General features: G+C 37.2%; 1 protein-coding gene and 1 long non-coding RNA gene across 6 annotated transcripts in view; one reads left to right on the top strand and one right to left on the bottom strand.

The window, feature by feature from the left end:
* LOC139142650 (uncharacterized) overlaps positions 1-14,594 on the bottom strand; it is a 111,965-nt gene extending 97,371 nt beyond the window's left edge. For 2 of the 3 annotated variants that reach the window (XR_011554439.1, XR_011554438.1), the window contains exons 1-2: positions 14,460-14,594; positions 2,245-2,426 (exon numbers count right to left, since the gene is read on the bottom strand). This is a non-coding gene — a long non-coding RNA (uncharacterized lncRNA). Of the gene's footprint in view, positions 1-2,209; positions 2,427-14,459 lie in introns of those variants that run through there. The other variant, XR_011554437.1, reaches the window with a different exon arrangement.
* The window catches only part of LOC139142646 (uncharacterized), an 86,498-nt gene extending 70,307 nt beyond the window's left edge, over positions 1-16,191 (top strand). For 2 of the 3 annotated variants that reach the window (XM_070712695.1, XM_070712693.1), the window contains exons 7-8: positions 335-474; positions 14,148-16,191. The gene's annotated coding sequence lies outside the window, so the exon portion shown is untranslated. The remainder of the gene's footprint in view (positions 1-334; positions 475-14,147) is intronic. The other variant, XM_070712694.1, reaches the window with a different exon arrangement.
* Positions 16,192-16,974: the final 783 nt, after the last annotated feature.

Here is a 16,974-nt window from a genome sequence, read left to right as displayed (position 1 = left end):
AACAACTGAGTCACTGACATTGACCGTGTTTTTGTGTCTTTGACACTTTTACACATCCATAAATTTTGATATTTTGACATAATGGGTTTTGCATGATACAAATTTATGTTATTCACAATAACACTCATGCCTATATGGAGACCAAGCAGCTGGAAATCTGTTCAATTTTGAATAGTTTCAGGTGGTTCATGGTGAAACTACTTAGTTTCATCTAATACAAGATGCGTGACAGATAGCATTAATTTCTCATAAAAACAAGAAAATTTCCATTTGATAATATAAAGGTTGATAAAGCTTTCAAACTTTAGCAAAATTTTCCTTGATAATACTGTAGGTAAACCTACACAAGGTGAAATGCTGTTCAAAGATAAGAAAGACCAAACCAAGCATGCCATGCCAACCAAATTGCAAAATCTGAGATGATGAAAGCAGATACTACAAAGGGCAAAAGAAAAGTGACACAAACAAAAGCAGGTAAGCATTTACAAAACTACTGAAACGTGCAGGTTGTATAGAACATAAGACATATAAGTATCAGCATCAATAGACTAATCACAAAACTGCATACCGGTACATTATAATATTATGACAACTCAGAGCAGCGTTGAGCTTTATTGTCTTATTGTCTACTGTCCAGTCAATATGAAATCCATTTTTCCACAAAATATAATAGATCCAACTAAGTCAAAGTGACAAATTTAAAAAGTGAAATAATGTGTGCTGAACCAGATTATAGGTGTTTAAACCTTTGAGCGCCAAAGTCTATATTTGTCTCCTTTGTAAAATAAATCCCAGTCAATTTTTCCACAATTTTTTTCCACAATTATCAACAAATTACAGAAAAAAATCATGAAAATTGGTAAAATTTTGCACTGAAATTTTGGCGGGAGAAAATTACAGCGCTCAAAGGGTTAATAACGCACCACATGCTCATGTTGTATTATGTTATATACAGTTTTTATTGTATTTCGATATTTTGCACTACAACAATCCATTGTGACAAGTGTACTTGGCGATTTCTCCTCAATGGTAACAGTAGAACCACTTTCTGACAAAAAATATTCAAAGCATACCTAGCAACATTCTTGGTTGCACTTGAATCTTTTTGTAGGTGAACGGTCAAGTTACTACACTATTGGAATTGAAATTCTTGCTGATTTAAAGAAAGACTTGTTGCTCATCCCGGGCGCTCATCACCCGACATTGTTTCAAACATGCAGACAACACTACGGTCATGTGACTGGGCACTTTTCAAATTTGGTCAAAAATACCCTCTGAGGTCACTTTTGTTGATTCTGTGGGGACAAGAAGTATCTATTTTCCTGTCATGTGACGTTTTCTGGTGAATCACAATGCAGAATGAGCATGTGGCGTATTATAATTAAACATAAGAACAGGGCATATGCACAGAGATCACTCACTGAAATGAAGCAAATTTCTTCTGTACACAGAACAGTTTGGTCCATATTTCCAAATTCTGAAAACATGGTTTTGATAATCATAATTTTCTGATTTCCAACTATGAATAATGAGAAGATAAACCCCTTTTCAGCAGACGAGATAGCAGTTTTGTAATTTTTTGTCAATATAGAATTTTGACAGCCATACAGTGTTTACAAGGAAACTGGAGAAATAGGTTGCATCATGGCCAAAGAAAGGGGTACTGATTTTTTTAATGTTCATGACTAAGGAAATTTGCATGTCTGAAAGGTGGTATGATGAGACCATCTTAGTTGCTGATAGCTTTACCTTGACAAGTTCACAATTTTCAACACCTTCACCAATCGATTTCTCAATCAATTTACTCTTGAATTTTAAACATAATAATTTTTGAACATGGTTTTAACAATTTATCCTGAAATTAAATTCTAAGTTTCAAATGGTTCAGAAACTGATAAAATTGAAGAAGCTTTTAGCAAACGATGTCCGAGTGCTCAAATCAAGGGGAATTGTGGGTAGCCTCACTTACTGTGGAGGTGTTATGGTACAATTACAAGAAAGACAGGTCTAACACACACCACCAATGATATATCCACAACCAGCCTGCCAAATGTGCATTTACTGTAACAACAGTTTTTATACTCATAATCACATTCAAATTGACTGCCCATTCTTATACATCACTCATAATTTCCCTTCCCTTGTCACAAATACACTGTTCATATAAAACAAAACAAAACACATCAACGCATCAAACTCTATTTCTGTTAAAATCTTACCTTTATTGCAGTAGGAAATACTTACAAATAAAGCATCATGTGCTAAAAATACAAAAAGTATCATTTCCAGTTCATTAGCATGATCATTTCTAGATCTTGAGTAGAGTGGACATCTCTGGATGATCGTTGCATGATAACCAAAATCTTCCAAATGTGGGTTTCACAAGGTGATTTGAAAGGTAGATCTAAATACTGTCACACCAAACTCTGAAAATGTGAGCAAATGAAAAATATAACATTACTTGAAGTAAATTTCTGAAACAGAATGTTACTTATTCCAAGTTTGTATAAAGAATATTTCACAAGTTTCTACACTTAGTTTATAAGTTATTGGTTATCAACTATTACACTGTTCTATGGAGGCCCAGTGGTTAGGGTAATGGACTCACTATCAGAGGGTGGTGAGTTCAAGACCCGGTAGGTCTAGAATAATGACCGTCACTCACTGTCAGAGGATGGTGAGTTCAAGACTCCAGCACGGTGTTGTGCCCTTGAGCAAGGCACTTTACTCATCATTGCTCCACTGGGGGTTAGTGGGTTATGCATACCTCATCCTGTAATTGGGCTAACGCCTGTTGGATGATGGACTGATAAATGAAATGATAAATAAACACAGATTTCATCCCTGACCAATGTTAGAGCGAAGCATGTACAGACTAGACTATCTTTCTTACTACTAGTTCTAATTCCAAGGTAGGTTGAAATGCTGTTTAACCATAGAACTCTACTGTGTTCCCCAGTGATGACATCACATATGGGAAAATTTGTCAGATAAAAGTAGAACATATGAGGGAAAATGCCAAGAGGATTTGACCGGTTAAGAAGGGCTTGACTACGCAGTTTCTGCATAGTGAAGCATCATTACGTATTCATGGTGACCCTGGCCAGCTGTCAATATCTTTGGGGGCTTTTGTCTTTTGCCTGCTTTGCATATGCGTTGTTGGACACGACCTGCCAATCACCCAGGTAGTCAATTAAACTATTAATTGACTGTTTACCGACCCAATTAACACTATCCAGCAGTATCAGTCATATTTTAATCGCGTGGCCCGGGTGGGCACAACGTAGGAACGCGTGTTTCTAAGTGTACGTTTCACTTGTGGTGTTGTTTGTACCATCGTGCGTTTGAAGTCCTTGTTTCACCTACAGCATTACCTTCAAGGTGACAGGCTTACTATTAATGTTCAGTATCATTGCACCGAGTTTTGCCCACAGTGAAAACCACCTGTTTTGCCTACTAATTACTGCCCGTAGCTGCCCGTCCTGAATGTAGCCCATCATAGCTACAGTAATCAGTCAATATATAATACCCTGCGCCTTATACTTTTTATATAAACTTGTAAAATGATACTGTTGCGCTCGTAGTTGGGGAATTACGAGTTGAGAGTACCAGTTTGGATCGTAATGCTTTCAGTAACTGAAGCCGACACACAACCATGTAGATTTAACACAACCTTGTACTTTATTGCAAGATGGCCCGTAACGTTCACTGTCAGCGGTCTGATCTCAAGTCCCTAATTCTAAGCTCTCTACAAAGTTAAATATATCTTCAAGCTTACATAATTACAAAAGTTATCACGTGGTAATTTTCCCGCCAGTCTTTGATTGTTTCTTAAGATTAAATAAGATCACACCATGGAATATCCCATTCTCGATTGTTCTCAATGAAATCTTAACCAATAATTAATTAAACTATCACGCTATCTCTTATCTACTTCTCGTACGATCTGAGTCAATGACCTTCACACGTCTTGGCCACGTGAGGGACGCTTCAAGGTACAATCTCTACAGGGAGGGGCGTTACAATAGTCCGAGCCGTAAAATTGTTGACTTTCGATACGATATACAGGTTGATCGTTGAATCGCACCGGCGCATCCATGTTTACTTGCCCCATAAGCTTACTACTCTGCAAAGGGTGGGTAGATGGAATTCCAGGGCCAAAAATGAACACCGGGGCGAAACTTTTTGTGAATCCATGTGAAAACATAAATCATTTATCAGTTTTGATATATACTCCTTAATTGTAAGTTTGATCAAAATCGAGACCACATTCAAGGGCTATGCAGACTGTCCATGTACGCACACACAGGCAACCACCGGTGAATATCAGCATCAGCGGCATAACTATCGGCCCTGGACTATGATTTTATAAATTTATATCACAAGTAAATGTTGTGGAATATTAAGATATCGACCTATTACTGTATTGAAAAGGCCAATTTCGGGACAGGCAGTGCCAGAAGAATGACGGGCAGGGACGGCAGTAATTAGTAGGACCGTTTCTTTGAATACTGTTCGATATTAAGTGACGGTCAAACTTTTGGGTGGTGCGCGTGACCGGCAGCACTGACACAAACTGGGTTGACAAGCAGATAATTTAGGTTTTTGTTCAGTGTTGTTACCATTTGTCCATGGTGGAAAACATTGACGGAAAACTAGAGAAAACAGTCCCGCTCCGAGAACAGCCCCGAGACGGGGACGGTGTCTTTTGGCACGCGTATACGCCAGTCACCTAGGCGACGGTAATCCGCACCACTTATCACCATCGGGAAGGTACTCCTCCCCCTATACCACTGGCGATCCCGCCCTCAAGGCACTACGTCATTCGATCAAGCATTGTTATTGTAATTTCCTGCATAAAATTAACAGCGAGGTCAACCGGTCAAATCCTCTTGGCATTTCCTGGCATGAGTAACACTGAAATGAAAATGAAACAAAGAATGTCTGAACAAATTATAGGTAAAGGTTATGATTATTTCAGTTTCAATGATGTGCTACATAACAAACATGGCACTGCATTATGTGTCGAAATGGATGGAAACAGCCGAGTAAGAAATTATACTGTTGACTAGTATATAACAGGTGGCTGATATGTCTTTGAAGTAGGTCGTTACTTTTTGGCATTACAAAGATTAGCCTGATCATGTTGTCCTCATTTATAGTGCAGGAAATTCAAGACTTTGCTGCCAACCTGCAGAATGGCATCTGCTGGCAGCGTACATCATTGGTGGCACACTTCATCTCAGTACTAACATTTAACCACAGCTCACCTGTCAGGACAAATGTCCTAATAAAATGCAAATAAACCAATTAGTGTACCGGTATACAAGATCAAGATACCACTGAATTTACAAGTTCTAGAAAGAACAAAGTTAGCCTTTTTGATTTCATTATAAATAAACAACCACAGTGCAATAAAGATCAATGGCTACGATATTCAGTGTGAATTATCTGTGCAAACAATTTCCATCACACTGTTACAGAGTGATGGCAATGCTTACCACTATTTACCCAGTGTTCAACAGTGTTTATGTGAAAAGATGCTATGAAGTTTCTGTGGTCAGTTTGCAAAGCAATGTATAAATTCACTTTGATACAAAAGATGGCAGAAAATGTTAAATTCTCAACATACTGTCTGTGCCGTTTGGCACAAAGCTTTCAACACAGCCTTAGGTAAATAAGTAAATTCCAGGACCATACTTGCACATGTATCTCTTCAACCTTACAGGAAAACGAATAAAGTTTTTAGAATAGCAAAATGTAAAAAAATTAGAAATCTCAAGATATTTTGTTGCCTTTGCAAAAGTAAAAGATACAATATGAGAACACACAAAGAATCTTCCCCTGGTTAGCTGATGTTGTTACATCTATTGTTTCAAGGAAGGCTGAATTTTATTTGTTTCAAAGGCAGTTATTTAATGACAGTGTTTCTGTTGAGGACAGTACCAAGCTAAATTTTACTGGATCTCCAAGTCATGTTTCTTGGGTTCTCTGACTGTATATCAGTGCAAGAATGATGGGAATATGAGAGTGGTACCACACTTGCCCCAAACCTTAGCAAAAACACTGTTTTAACATTGTAAAATGATTTAAATTCAGGAAAACTTACCGACACAAGAGCAAAAAATACATTTCAGAATTTTTGTGAAAAAATGTCAAAATGTTTTGTCCTTTCTTGTAATTTACATGCAATTGAATTTATTATTGATATATGGTGTTTTCTTTTATCCAATTCCATAAAGGTTTGTGATAGAATCGTGACTTGATCACCACTAACACAAAAGACATGGGTATATGATAGATTTTGAACTAAAATCTACTAGTGTTGCCATGACAACAGCCTTCCTGACTGCAAATTGTGCAACACCCATGTATCACTGTAAGATGTTGAATTCTTTACAAAAACAATGGCATATCAGACACTTTGAAAATTTATGCAAGTTTTAAGAAATATAAATTGTTGAAGTAGTTGCCATGGTAATTATGCATTAAAATAACAAAATGATATCAGAAATATGCACTGATATAGCAAAAATTAGTTAAAAATTTACCCTGATGAAGTGTTATTGTGATGCTGTTTGATTTATATCGCAATTGGATTTAAATTTCAAGTTACATCAGCAAAAAGCCTATTGCTAAGACATTTGCTGTTTGACCTTTGACCTCTTTGAACTTGTGGTCAGTTGGGCAAACTTTAGGTAGGAAGGTGGTTAAGGTGCCTATGAAAGACACAAATCAAATGACACAATAGGTTTGGCCTTCTACAAAATAAAACAAAATTTATGTATCCATATGACATGTCTATAATTTTTTGGTGTTTTTGTTCAGAGCAGTAAGTAGATATATCTTCAAAGAGTTTCCTACTTATTTTATGTAATTTTACCAAAGTTTCTGTATATCCTTTAGTATAACATACTGCAAGAAATGTTGAGTCTTTTAAACACGGTTTGAAAACCTATCTTTTTAATCTGTATTATCAGTGATTTGTTTATGCTTTGCAGTACATTTTCTTCACCGCAGGACGGCTCGTGTGGTGCGTTTTATCTCTGACACTTGCATCAAGTATTTTGTAAATTTGCATATTCTTTTGTGTGTTCTGTACAGCGTACTGTGACATATGTGTAGTGCGTTTTTTAAAGAAATTCTAATAATAATAATAATAACATGTAATTTTACCAAAGTTTTCTTTAGTACATTAAATGCAAATGCAATCAGATTAGGGGATAGCAAGTTACTAATGTTTCCCTACCAATCACCGCTTACAAAGTTCAAATAAATGTATGAAGGACAGATAGCAATTTTGACATTTTGAAAAAGAAAACTTTAGGAAATGCACTGTTATATTGTTGCCATGGTAAAAGGGCACTAATGATGATAGCAAAAATACTAAATGTAAGAATGTATCCTGTTGAATTATCATTGTGATGCAGATTGATTTATGTTAACATCTAGCCACAATTTCAAGCTGTATCAGCAAACATAACTTATTGTTACATCTTCTCACTGCTTGTTGGTTTATTTTGACCTTTGACCTCATTGACCTTGTGGTCAGTTGGACAAAATTGATTGGCCAAAGTCAAAATTCTGGAGAGAGACAACCATATAGTCTTCAACAAAAATCAACAAATGTAGCAATATTATTTGTTCTCTGAAAAAAAGTGACATTTCCATTTTCAGACAAACATTTGAAAAAAACAACTTAAAGAAACAAAAATTTGTTTCATTGCTATGGTAATGAGGTAATAATATATTAAATAACAAAAATTCATAGTTTAGAATTTACCCTGTGTATTGTCCTTTTGATGAACTTTGATTAATATCAACACCCATTCAAGATATTATCAGCAAACACAGCTTAATGTCACGACATTTTAATTTCACACCACAAAATCTGCTTTTCTTAACCTTTGACCTTCCATCAGATGGACAAAATTGAGTCTGCCTGGTCAAGAGCCTCATTCAGGACAGAAGTTGAACAAACCCATGGGCTAGCCTTCCAAGGTCCGAATATGTAAAATTAAACAGATACAGCCATCGTAAATTTACCATGAGAAAGCAGTATTACTAAATTCTCAGATGTACACATTGAACAATCAACAAAATACAACTAATATGGTTGCCATGGCAAAAGAGCATTAAACTATGAAATATTTTGTAGAGTTCAAAATTTACCCTGTTGATTTGTCATTTTGAGTCAGTATTTGATTTATATCAATGTCTACTCTCAATTTTAAGCTGTATCTGCAAACACTACAGTAGTTATATGGAAATTCAGCTTCACAATCGATCTGCTTATTTTGACCTTTGACCTCTCTGACCTTGCAGCTGGCTGGACAAAGTTGAGTAATGAGTCTGATGGGTCAGTCCAAATTCAGGACAAAAGTAGAACAACCAAACAGGTTTAGCCTTTCATTAGAAGTAGCATGATTAACACATAACGTGTGCCATGAATAAAATGCCTTCCCACATGTTGAAAATGCAATTGTTGCTCAGGAACACAACGCTGTATTGTTGCCATTGTTACGTGCAGAGAAAACGAACAAAAGGGTGAACTCAGCAGTTAACGTTTAAACAAAATTTATTACAAAAATAAAACTAATTGCTAAGTCAGGGATAGAGTACAAGCTTTAAAAGTGTACAGACTACTTATCTCAGCTGGGACGGCAAAGCTCCAGTCTCAGAGTTGTAACAGTCAGTCGGATGAATGAACAGTCCTTCGGCTTGCAGGCTTGTAGTTGCACAAAGTCCACAGTATAAATCCAGCGTTGGCAGTGAAGGTCTTGAAAAGTCTTGAGAATGACTACTGCTGGAGTTTAGTAACACACAAGAGACACGATCCCAAAAGTCTGACTGGAAGCTGTGCACGTCCCTTTTATAAAGGCATATAAGAACAATCTAGAACTTTTATTGACATGCTAATTACTGTTCTAAAATTATCTCCCTTACACAACTAATCAACTTTCCAGAACATTCCAAACATGACTAATTGAATTCAAGGTTGTGAGGTCATCAAGGGCAGTGACCTTGAGAATGTTCTAGACTAATTGAACTCAGGTCATGATGAGTGTGGGGGGAAATGACCTACATAACACACCCCCTCTTCAAAAAAGAAAATTTTTCAAAGAAAAATATTTCTTTTGCAAATGTAATCTTGAAAAAGATTTAAGTACTCAAATTTTTTTACTCTAAAGTAAATTTAAAATTTCTTGAAAGTGAACAACAATAAAATCTAAATACGAGAGAGACAGTCTGCAATTAAATTGTCTCTGCCTTTGATATGTCTAATGTCAAGATTAAACTCCTGTAACATTAAACTCCATCTTAGCAATCTCTGATTTTTGCCTTTAAATTTCTGCAGAAAAACAAGAGGGTTGTGATCAATATAAACCACTATTGGCTGATTTGAAGAAGTAACATAAACTTCAAAATGCTGTAAAGCTAATATCAAAGATAAACACTCTTTTTCAATTGTAGAGTAGTTTCTCTGGGATTTGTTAAATTTGCTAAATTTGTTAAAAATAGCAAACAGGATGATCTGTCCCATGACTATCCTCTTGCAATTGGATATTGGAAAACTCGAAATGGCACTGAATTTGGCATAAAGTATGGATTGCAAAGTCCAGTTATTTTTATTGAGTTCGATAAAGTCATTGTTCGGCAAATACATGGCTTCCTCTTGGAGATATTCCGCTTTCGCAGGATTCAGTCTGTCTGGATGTTGTTCCACTGGATTACTGTCGCAGACATCTTCGTTGTGATAGATGATGTTTGTCCTTGTTGGAACATCTTGAAACAAATGTTCATGGATTGGTTCTTTCAGCTGTTGTTGTTGTTCTGGCTGGAGGTGTGCCAACTTTGTAGACTCCAGCTTCTCCAGGATTTCTGAGTTCTGAAGCTTGACCGAGCCCAGCTTTGAGTTTAGAGTATTTTCACTCAAGTCAGTTTCAGTATCACTATCTTCATAATGGTTTGAACTGACTGCACTGACAGGCTGAGTTATAGTAGGATTATCCCTATCCAAATATGGCTTAAGCATATTTATGTGACATAGCTGTTTTTGTTTTCGCCTGTCAGGTGTTATTATGATGTAATTTAAATCACTCAATTTCTTATCAATTAGGTATGGCCCAAAGTAACGAGCATGGAGTGGTTTGCCAGGAATTGGAAGTAGAACAAGAACTTTTTGACCTGGTTCAAACTTCCGTTTTGAGGTGCTTTTATCATATTTGATTTCATTGACTGCTGAGATGACTCAAGATTTTCTCTGGCTAATTCACATGCTTTAGAGAGCTTTGTACGAAAATCTGAGACATATTGCAAAATATTCAGACAATCATCATCGTCTGATAGGAATTTCTCTTTAATGAGCTTAAGTGGGCCACGGACTGTATGTCCGAATACAAGCTCAAATGGGCTAAAACCAAGAGACTCTGAATTGACTCTCTAACAGCAAAGAGCAAAAAATGAATTCCTTCATCCCACTGCTTCTCTGTGTCAAAACAGTAGGTCCTAATCATGTTTTTCAAAGTTTGATGAAATCGCTCAAGGGCACCCTGACTTTCTGGATGATAGGCGGATGACCATACTGTTTAATGCCTAGCTGATCCATTACTTGTTGAAAAATACCAGACATAAAGTTGGAGCCTTGATCGGACTGGACACATTTAGGGAGGCCGAATAAAGTGAAAAATTTGACTAAAGCTCTCACTATAGTCTTTGTCTTTATATTTCTCAGTGGTATGGCTTCTGGGAACCGAGTTGATGTACACATAATTGTCAACATGTACTCATTTCCTGATCTTGTTTTTGGTAGGGGCCCAACACAGTCTATTAGTATCCTACTAAATGGTTCTTGAAATGCAGGAATTGGCTGTAAAGGGGCCTTGGAATAGTCTGATTTGGCTTTCCTACCATTTGACATGTGTGACAAGTTTTACAGAAATGTGCTACATCCTGCCTGAGATTAGGCCAATAAAAGTGACTGAGAATTTTATGATAAGTTTTCCTGACTCCTAAGTGACCAGCCCAGGGAGTTTCATGGGCCAGGCGCAATATTTCAGCACGGTAGGGCTTTGGAACCACAATTTGATGTTTTATAGCCCAATCGTCATCAACCAAAACATCTGGAGGTCTCCATTTACGCATGAGAATACCAGATTTTGTATAATAGGAAACAGAGCTATCTGAAGTTTTACCTTCATCATCTACCCTGCCAAACAAAGACAAAACATCTGGGTCTTTGTGTTGTTCTGCAATGAGATTTGATCTAGAAAATGTCTGACTTTGGTCAGCAGAAGTTTTACTGGAAGTTTCAAATCCATGAGGGATAACGGAATGATCCGTGTCAAACACCTGACTGAGAAAGGTGTCATTTAAGTCAACATCTGTGACATTATTTTTGAGAGTATTTTGATTCTCAGAAGTTTTCTTTGACATGGCTCGAGTAATGGCACATGAAGGAAATAAATCGGGTATCTCTTGTTCAATTGGCTCTGGATCCTGATCTAAACTAGGATTATCAGTCACAAGTGGATTAGTAATGACCTTGTCCCCAGCAAGGTCGTTTCCAAGAAGACGGTGAATCCCTTCAGAAGGCGAAAAAGGCCTAATACCTAAAGTCACAGGTCCAGAAACAAAGTCCGAAGACAAATAGAAATTATGGAGAGGAACAGGAATGTAGTCATTACAATCTACCCCCTTAATAAGACTTTTAGGACCTGAAAATGACTTTTCAGAAAACGGCAGGGTATCTGCCAACAAAAGAGACTGGGAAGCCCCGGTATCTCTTAAAATTTTGACAGGGGTAGCGGAAGAAAAATCACTAGAAAGTGATATAAAACCATCATGAATAAATGGTTCGAAAATACCCATAATGCTATCTTGAGAAGAATTGACCTTGACCTCATAATTGGGGATAAGAGGGATTTAACCTCAGAAAATGTGTTGCACACATTATTAGACTCTAATTGAGTTGATGAAGAAATAAAGCCGGTGGGCTTAGATCCACTTTGACCACTTTGACCTTCACGTTTTCTTTTCAATTTGAAACAATCTGACATTAAATGGCCGTCTTTCTTGCAATAATTACAAGAAAGTGTACCGAACTGTTTGTCAGAAGGAGATTGAGACTTGGGATCTGATGATGTGGGAGTGTTACTTGAATTTTGTGAACTGTTGTCATTTGATTTTCTACTGTCCTTTGAGAAATTCTTGGATGAAAAGGAGGAGTTAAATTTACCTGCATTGTTTCTGTATGAAAAGGACTGGGATGGTTTTGCTGAGAAAGGAAGATTTGTGGGTCAATGAATAATCATCGGCCAAACGTGCAGCAACCTCCAATGTATCTGCCTTTTGTTCATTGATAAATGTCTTGATGTCACTCCGGATGCACCTTTTAAATTCCTCAATCAAAACAAGCTGTCGTAATTTGTCATAATTCTGACTGACCTTTTCCGAAGAACACCAACGATCAAACAGTTGTTCTTTTGTTCGAGCAAATTCAACGTAAGTTTGATCTTTCACCTTCTCACAATCCCTAAATTTCTGACGGTAAGCTTCAGGCACCAACTCATAGCCCTTGAGAATTAATTCCTTCACAGAATCATAATCTGAAGCCTGCTCTACTGACAACTGAATGTAAATTTCTCTGGCTTTACCCACCAAAGCACTCTGCAAAAGCATAGACCAGGACTCCTTAGGCCAATTCAGACTCTGAGCAATTTTCTCAAAATGGAGGAAATATTTATCAACATCCTTTTCTTGGAAAGGGGGAACTAACCTGAAATGCTTAGTGATGTCAAACTTGTCTGAAGGGAAGAATTTTCCTGACTGTCCAAGCTCTAAACGTCTCATTTCTAACTGTAGTCGATGTTCTTCCAATTCTCTCTCCTTTTCTCTCTGTCTTTCTTCCATTTGTAATTCTTTGTCTTTCATTTGTAATTTTCCTGCCTTTCCCTTTCTTCCATTTGCAATTTTTCCTTTTCTAATTCCAATTTCTTAAGCTCCAAATCTGCCTGTATTTCTAATTCTAATTTTTTGAGTTCGAAGGAAGACTCAGGCTCATAATCTTTTAAGGCAGACTCTTCAAAATGGCCAGAATTAACTAAATATTTTGCAATCTTGAACTGAATTTCTCGCTTGCGCATAGATCTTTTGACATCTACTTTAAGGAAATTTGCCAGTGCTATGAGGTTGTCTTTTCTGAGGGAATTAAATGTGTCCTGATCAAGGTCATCCATAAATTCGTCTGGCTTGAATTCCGCCATGATTGAATTTCGCTGAGTTCACAGTATACAGTAGTTTTGAAAAGGCTGTCAAAATGTTGTCAAACGGCTCAAATATTCGTATCCCGGACGAGCCCCCAATTTTGTTACGTGCAGAGAAAACGAACAAAAGGGTGAACTCAGCAGTTAACGTTTAAACAAAATTTATTACAAAAATAAAACTAATTGCTAAGTCAGGGATAGAGTACAAGCTTTAAAAGTGTACAGATTACTTATCTCAGCTGGGACGGCAAAGCTCCAGTCTCAGAGTTGTAACAGTCAGTCGGATGAATGAACAGTCCTTCGGCTTGCAGGCTTGTAGTTGCACAAAGTCCACAGTATAAATCCAGCGTTGGCAGTGAAGGTCTTGAAAAGTCTTGTGAATGACTACTGCTGGAGTTTAGTAACACACAAGAGACACGATCCCAAAAGTCTGACTGGAAGCTGTGCACGTCCCTTTTATAAAGGCATATAAGAACAATCTAGAACTTTTATTGACATGCTAATTACTGTTCTAAAATTATCTCCCTTACACAACTAATCAACTTTCCAGAACATTCCAAACATGACTAATTGAATTCAAGGTTGTTAGGTCATCAAGGGCAGTGACCTTGAGAATGTTCTAGACTAATTGAACTCAGGTCATGATGAGTGTGGGGGAAATGAACTACATAACACCATGGTAAAAGGGCAATAAAATATGAAATAACAATATATCGATTATTCAAGAATTTACCCTGTTGAATTGTAATTTTGATGCAGTTTGATTTGTATCAATATCTAATCTCAGTTTCAAGTTGTGATTGTGAGAACAGTTTGTTACTTGACAAAATACATTGAAATTTCACTCCATTGATATGCTTGTTTTAACCTTTGACCTTTCAGGTGGCTGGTCAAAATTCATACTGGATGGTCAAGGTCCTAGTCCAGGACAGAAGTTCAACAATCCATGTGGTTTAACATTCCATGATGATAAACTTCTAGTGTGTGACAAGGGCAACAACATTGTTCAGATACTGAGCCAAGACTACACATGTGAAAAGGTGCTGGGCAGTTTCAGCGGTCAGTTTGCCAAGCCATTCACGCCACAGTCCGTAGCAGTCTCTAACGACAACCGCTATTTCATACTTGATGACAGCAATTTGCAAATTGTTGTTTGTGATCAAAATAATAAAGTTATTGGAATAATTACTTTACCTGCAGACATAAATCCCTGGTGCATAGCTCTCTTGAAAGGGTTTGTTTTGGTCACTGATGTCAAAGGTCATAGGTTACTCAAGTACACCAAGACTGGTCAATATGTTTCAGAGGTTGGCAGTTTTGGTGCTGGACAGACACAATTCAAGTACCCCTTCTTTGTCGCTGTCAACAGTATGGATGTCATCATGGTGTCTGACAGTAACAATAACTGCATCAAGTGTTTTGATTCTGATTTCAATTACCTGTACCAATACGGTGAGGAAGGTCACGGCGATAGTCAGCTGTACCTCCCACTCAGCATTGCCGTTGATGGCGCTGACAATGTTTATGTTTGTGATGGCGTCAATGATAGGATTTCGATTTGGAGTCGAGATGGGACTTGGTTATGTAATCTTTTCCATCGTGAAGTGATCAGACCCTGGTACATTGCAGTCAGCCGAGACAGAATCTGTGTTAGAGGGGAAGACGACAAACACATCACAGTATTTTCTAAGTAGACAGAAACACCAAGATGATGTGTATGTCTGCATTTCATCAAAATATTGGATTTCTGTCAAAACTTTCGGCGCGAAGTCAATTTCCAATTATCACTCAAGCGTGACGACGAACGATTAGCACCGTTTACATCATGTTTACATCTCAAAAACCATCAATTTCTCAGGTTTAGAACGATGGTTTTTGAAAAATATTACTATATGTTGATGTCGCCTCATGTCTAGTGTAAACATAGACACAAATGATGTTGTTTTTCGATAATTTTCACTCACAAAATTTAGGAACTTTGACAGAGGGGTGCCTTAGAATCAAGTTAGGTCACCGTATTTGACACACATTACGCGATGTGATGCCGTTCAGTATATCAATGAAATCTTGAAAGAGTTACGTTTTAAGGGTTTAGGAACAAAAGCTTCCACGAAAATTGTGAATTTGGGAAAATCCCTTCATCTCTTTGGTACGAGTTACCCAAGATTAAGTCGTTTGAACAATTTGAAGTGACATTTTCGATGTGATCGGCGTCTGAAATGCAATGAACACTGCAAAACTGATCCCGCCACATCACAACACCAATAGACCATGACTAGACCAAGGCGGATCAACAATTGTGTGTGCAAAATAACGTTTCAAAATTTACCTGTATATCCTTTAGTGTTTCTTCTTGTCTGTCATGTCAATATTTCCTTCCAAGAAGAATGTAATACTCGTTTTGAAGTAAGGTAAATGAAGATGACAGTACCGACAGTGCGACTTCGTCAGTGATCACTCAGGTCACTCTCTGGGTCACTTTGCATGTTTGAAGTTTTGTAGAGGGCGCTACCCGATTACCGAACTAACCGACCGTGCGGTGAACTCACATGACAAGAGATTCGCAAATTATTGATCAATGCAACACCACTGTGAAAATACGGCATTAAATATCCAACTTGTCAAGTCATGCTCATCGTCAGTCTTTTGTAACATTTGTGAATGGCTGTATCCAGATATATTTATGTGTTTCTGATTTGATTTTTAGCGACGGGAGTATCAAGTATGAAAGGTATTTTTTTAGATATGGCAGAGGCAAGTTCACTGAAAAATGCCACATCGATAACTTTTTGAAATACTGCGTCAGTTTGTTATTGGAAGACGAAAGTCATTTCATATCAAGTTTTTTATCGAGTACACTTAAGGGATGAATAAAGTTTAATTGAATTAAAAATTGAATAAATCGAAGTTACATGCAACCTGCAAACTGTGTTGTCTTCAGTGGAAAATTCTTGTAGTGGTCTGAGTTTTAGGCGAGTATGTGTTGTCTTTGATCATGTCATTCTATTTATTTATTTATTTATTTATTTTTCAATTTGTTTATTGGTTGGTTGGTTTGCTTATTTGTTTGTTTGTCTGAATGAAGCAGCTCATCAGCGTTCAAGTGAACAGCGGTCCCTCCACGCACTGTAGGCCTACTGCGTATGCGTACAACAGAAGAGACCACCCAATTCTCAAATGTACTCTCCGGGACAAGTCGACACTCGGTGCTTGAAATCTGGTGATCACACGCAATGGTAGCTTTTTAAACCGCTAAATTACCAAATGAAAACTATTGTATTAAAGTCCATTGAAAGTTGATCGACCCCTCTAGGCCTGCAATAACACAATGCGCTAAATATCTGATGTTCGCTTTTTGTTTTTGTTTGTTTGTTAGTCTGTGTGTATGTATACAAATACATACATCGAGTAAATTACAACATAGCTAACCATGAAGATGTTTGTTTGATATAAAGCTAAAAATGAAATATAAAATGTAAATAAAAAAAACCAGAATAGCAAGCAACGTCACTATGCACGAACCATATCACTCCACCCGGATGAATCAGACAAATGCATCCATGATCCAAGTATAGCAACTCAAGGCCTTATACTGGGATGTATTTGTCTAGGCAGAGTGTTAGTTCTTGCAGAGTGTGCTTGCTGGTTTTCATTTAAAATTTTATTTATTGCTGTATATTTCAAACAAACAAATTTCTTCATCTTTCAG

This window comes from Ptychodera flava, chromosome 10 (assembly GCF_041260155.1).
Source record: "Ptychodera flava strain L36383 chromosome 10, AS_Pfla_20210202, whole genome shotgun sequence".
Taxonomy (NCBI): Eukaryota; Metazoa; Hemichordata; class Enteropneusta; family Ptychoderidae; genus Ptychodera; species Ptychodera flava.
The sequence above is the reverse complement of the archived record's forward strand: the minus strand, read 5'-3'. Positions and strand labels throughout refer to the sequence as shown.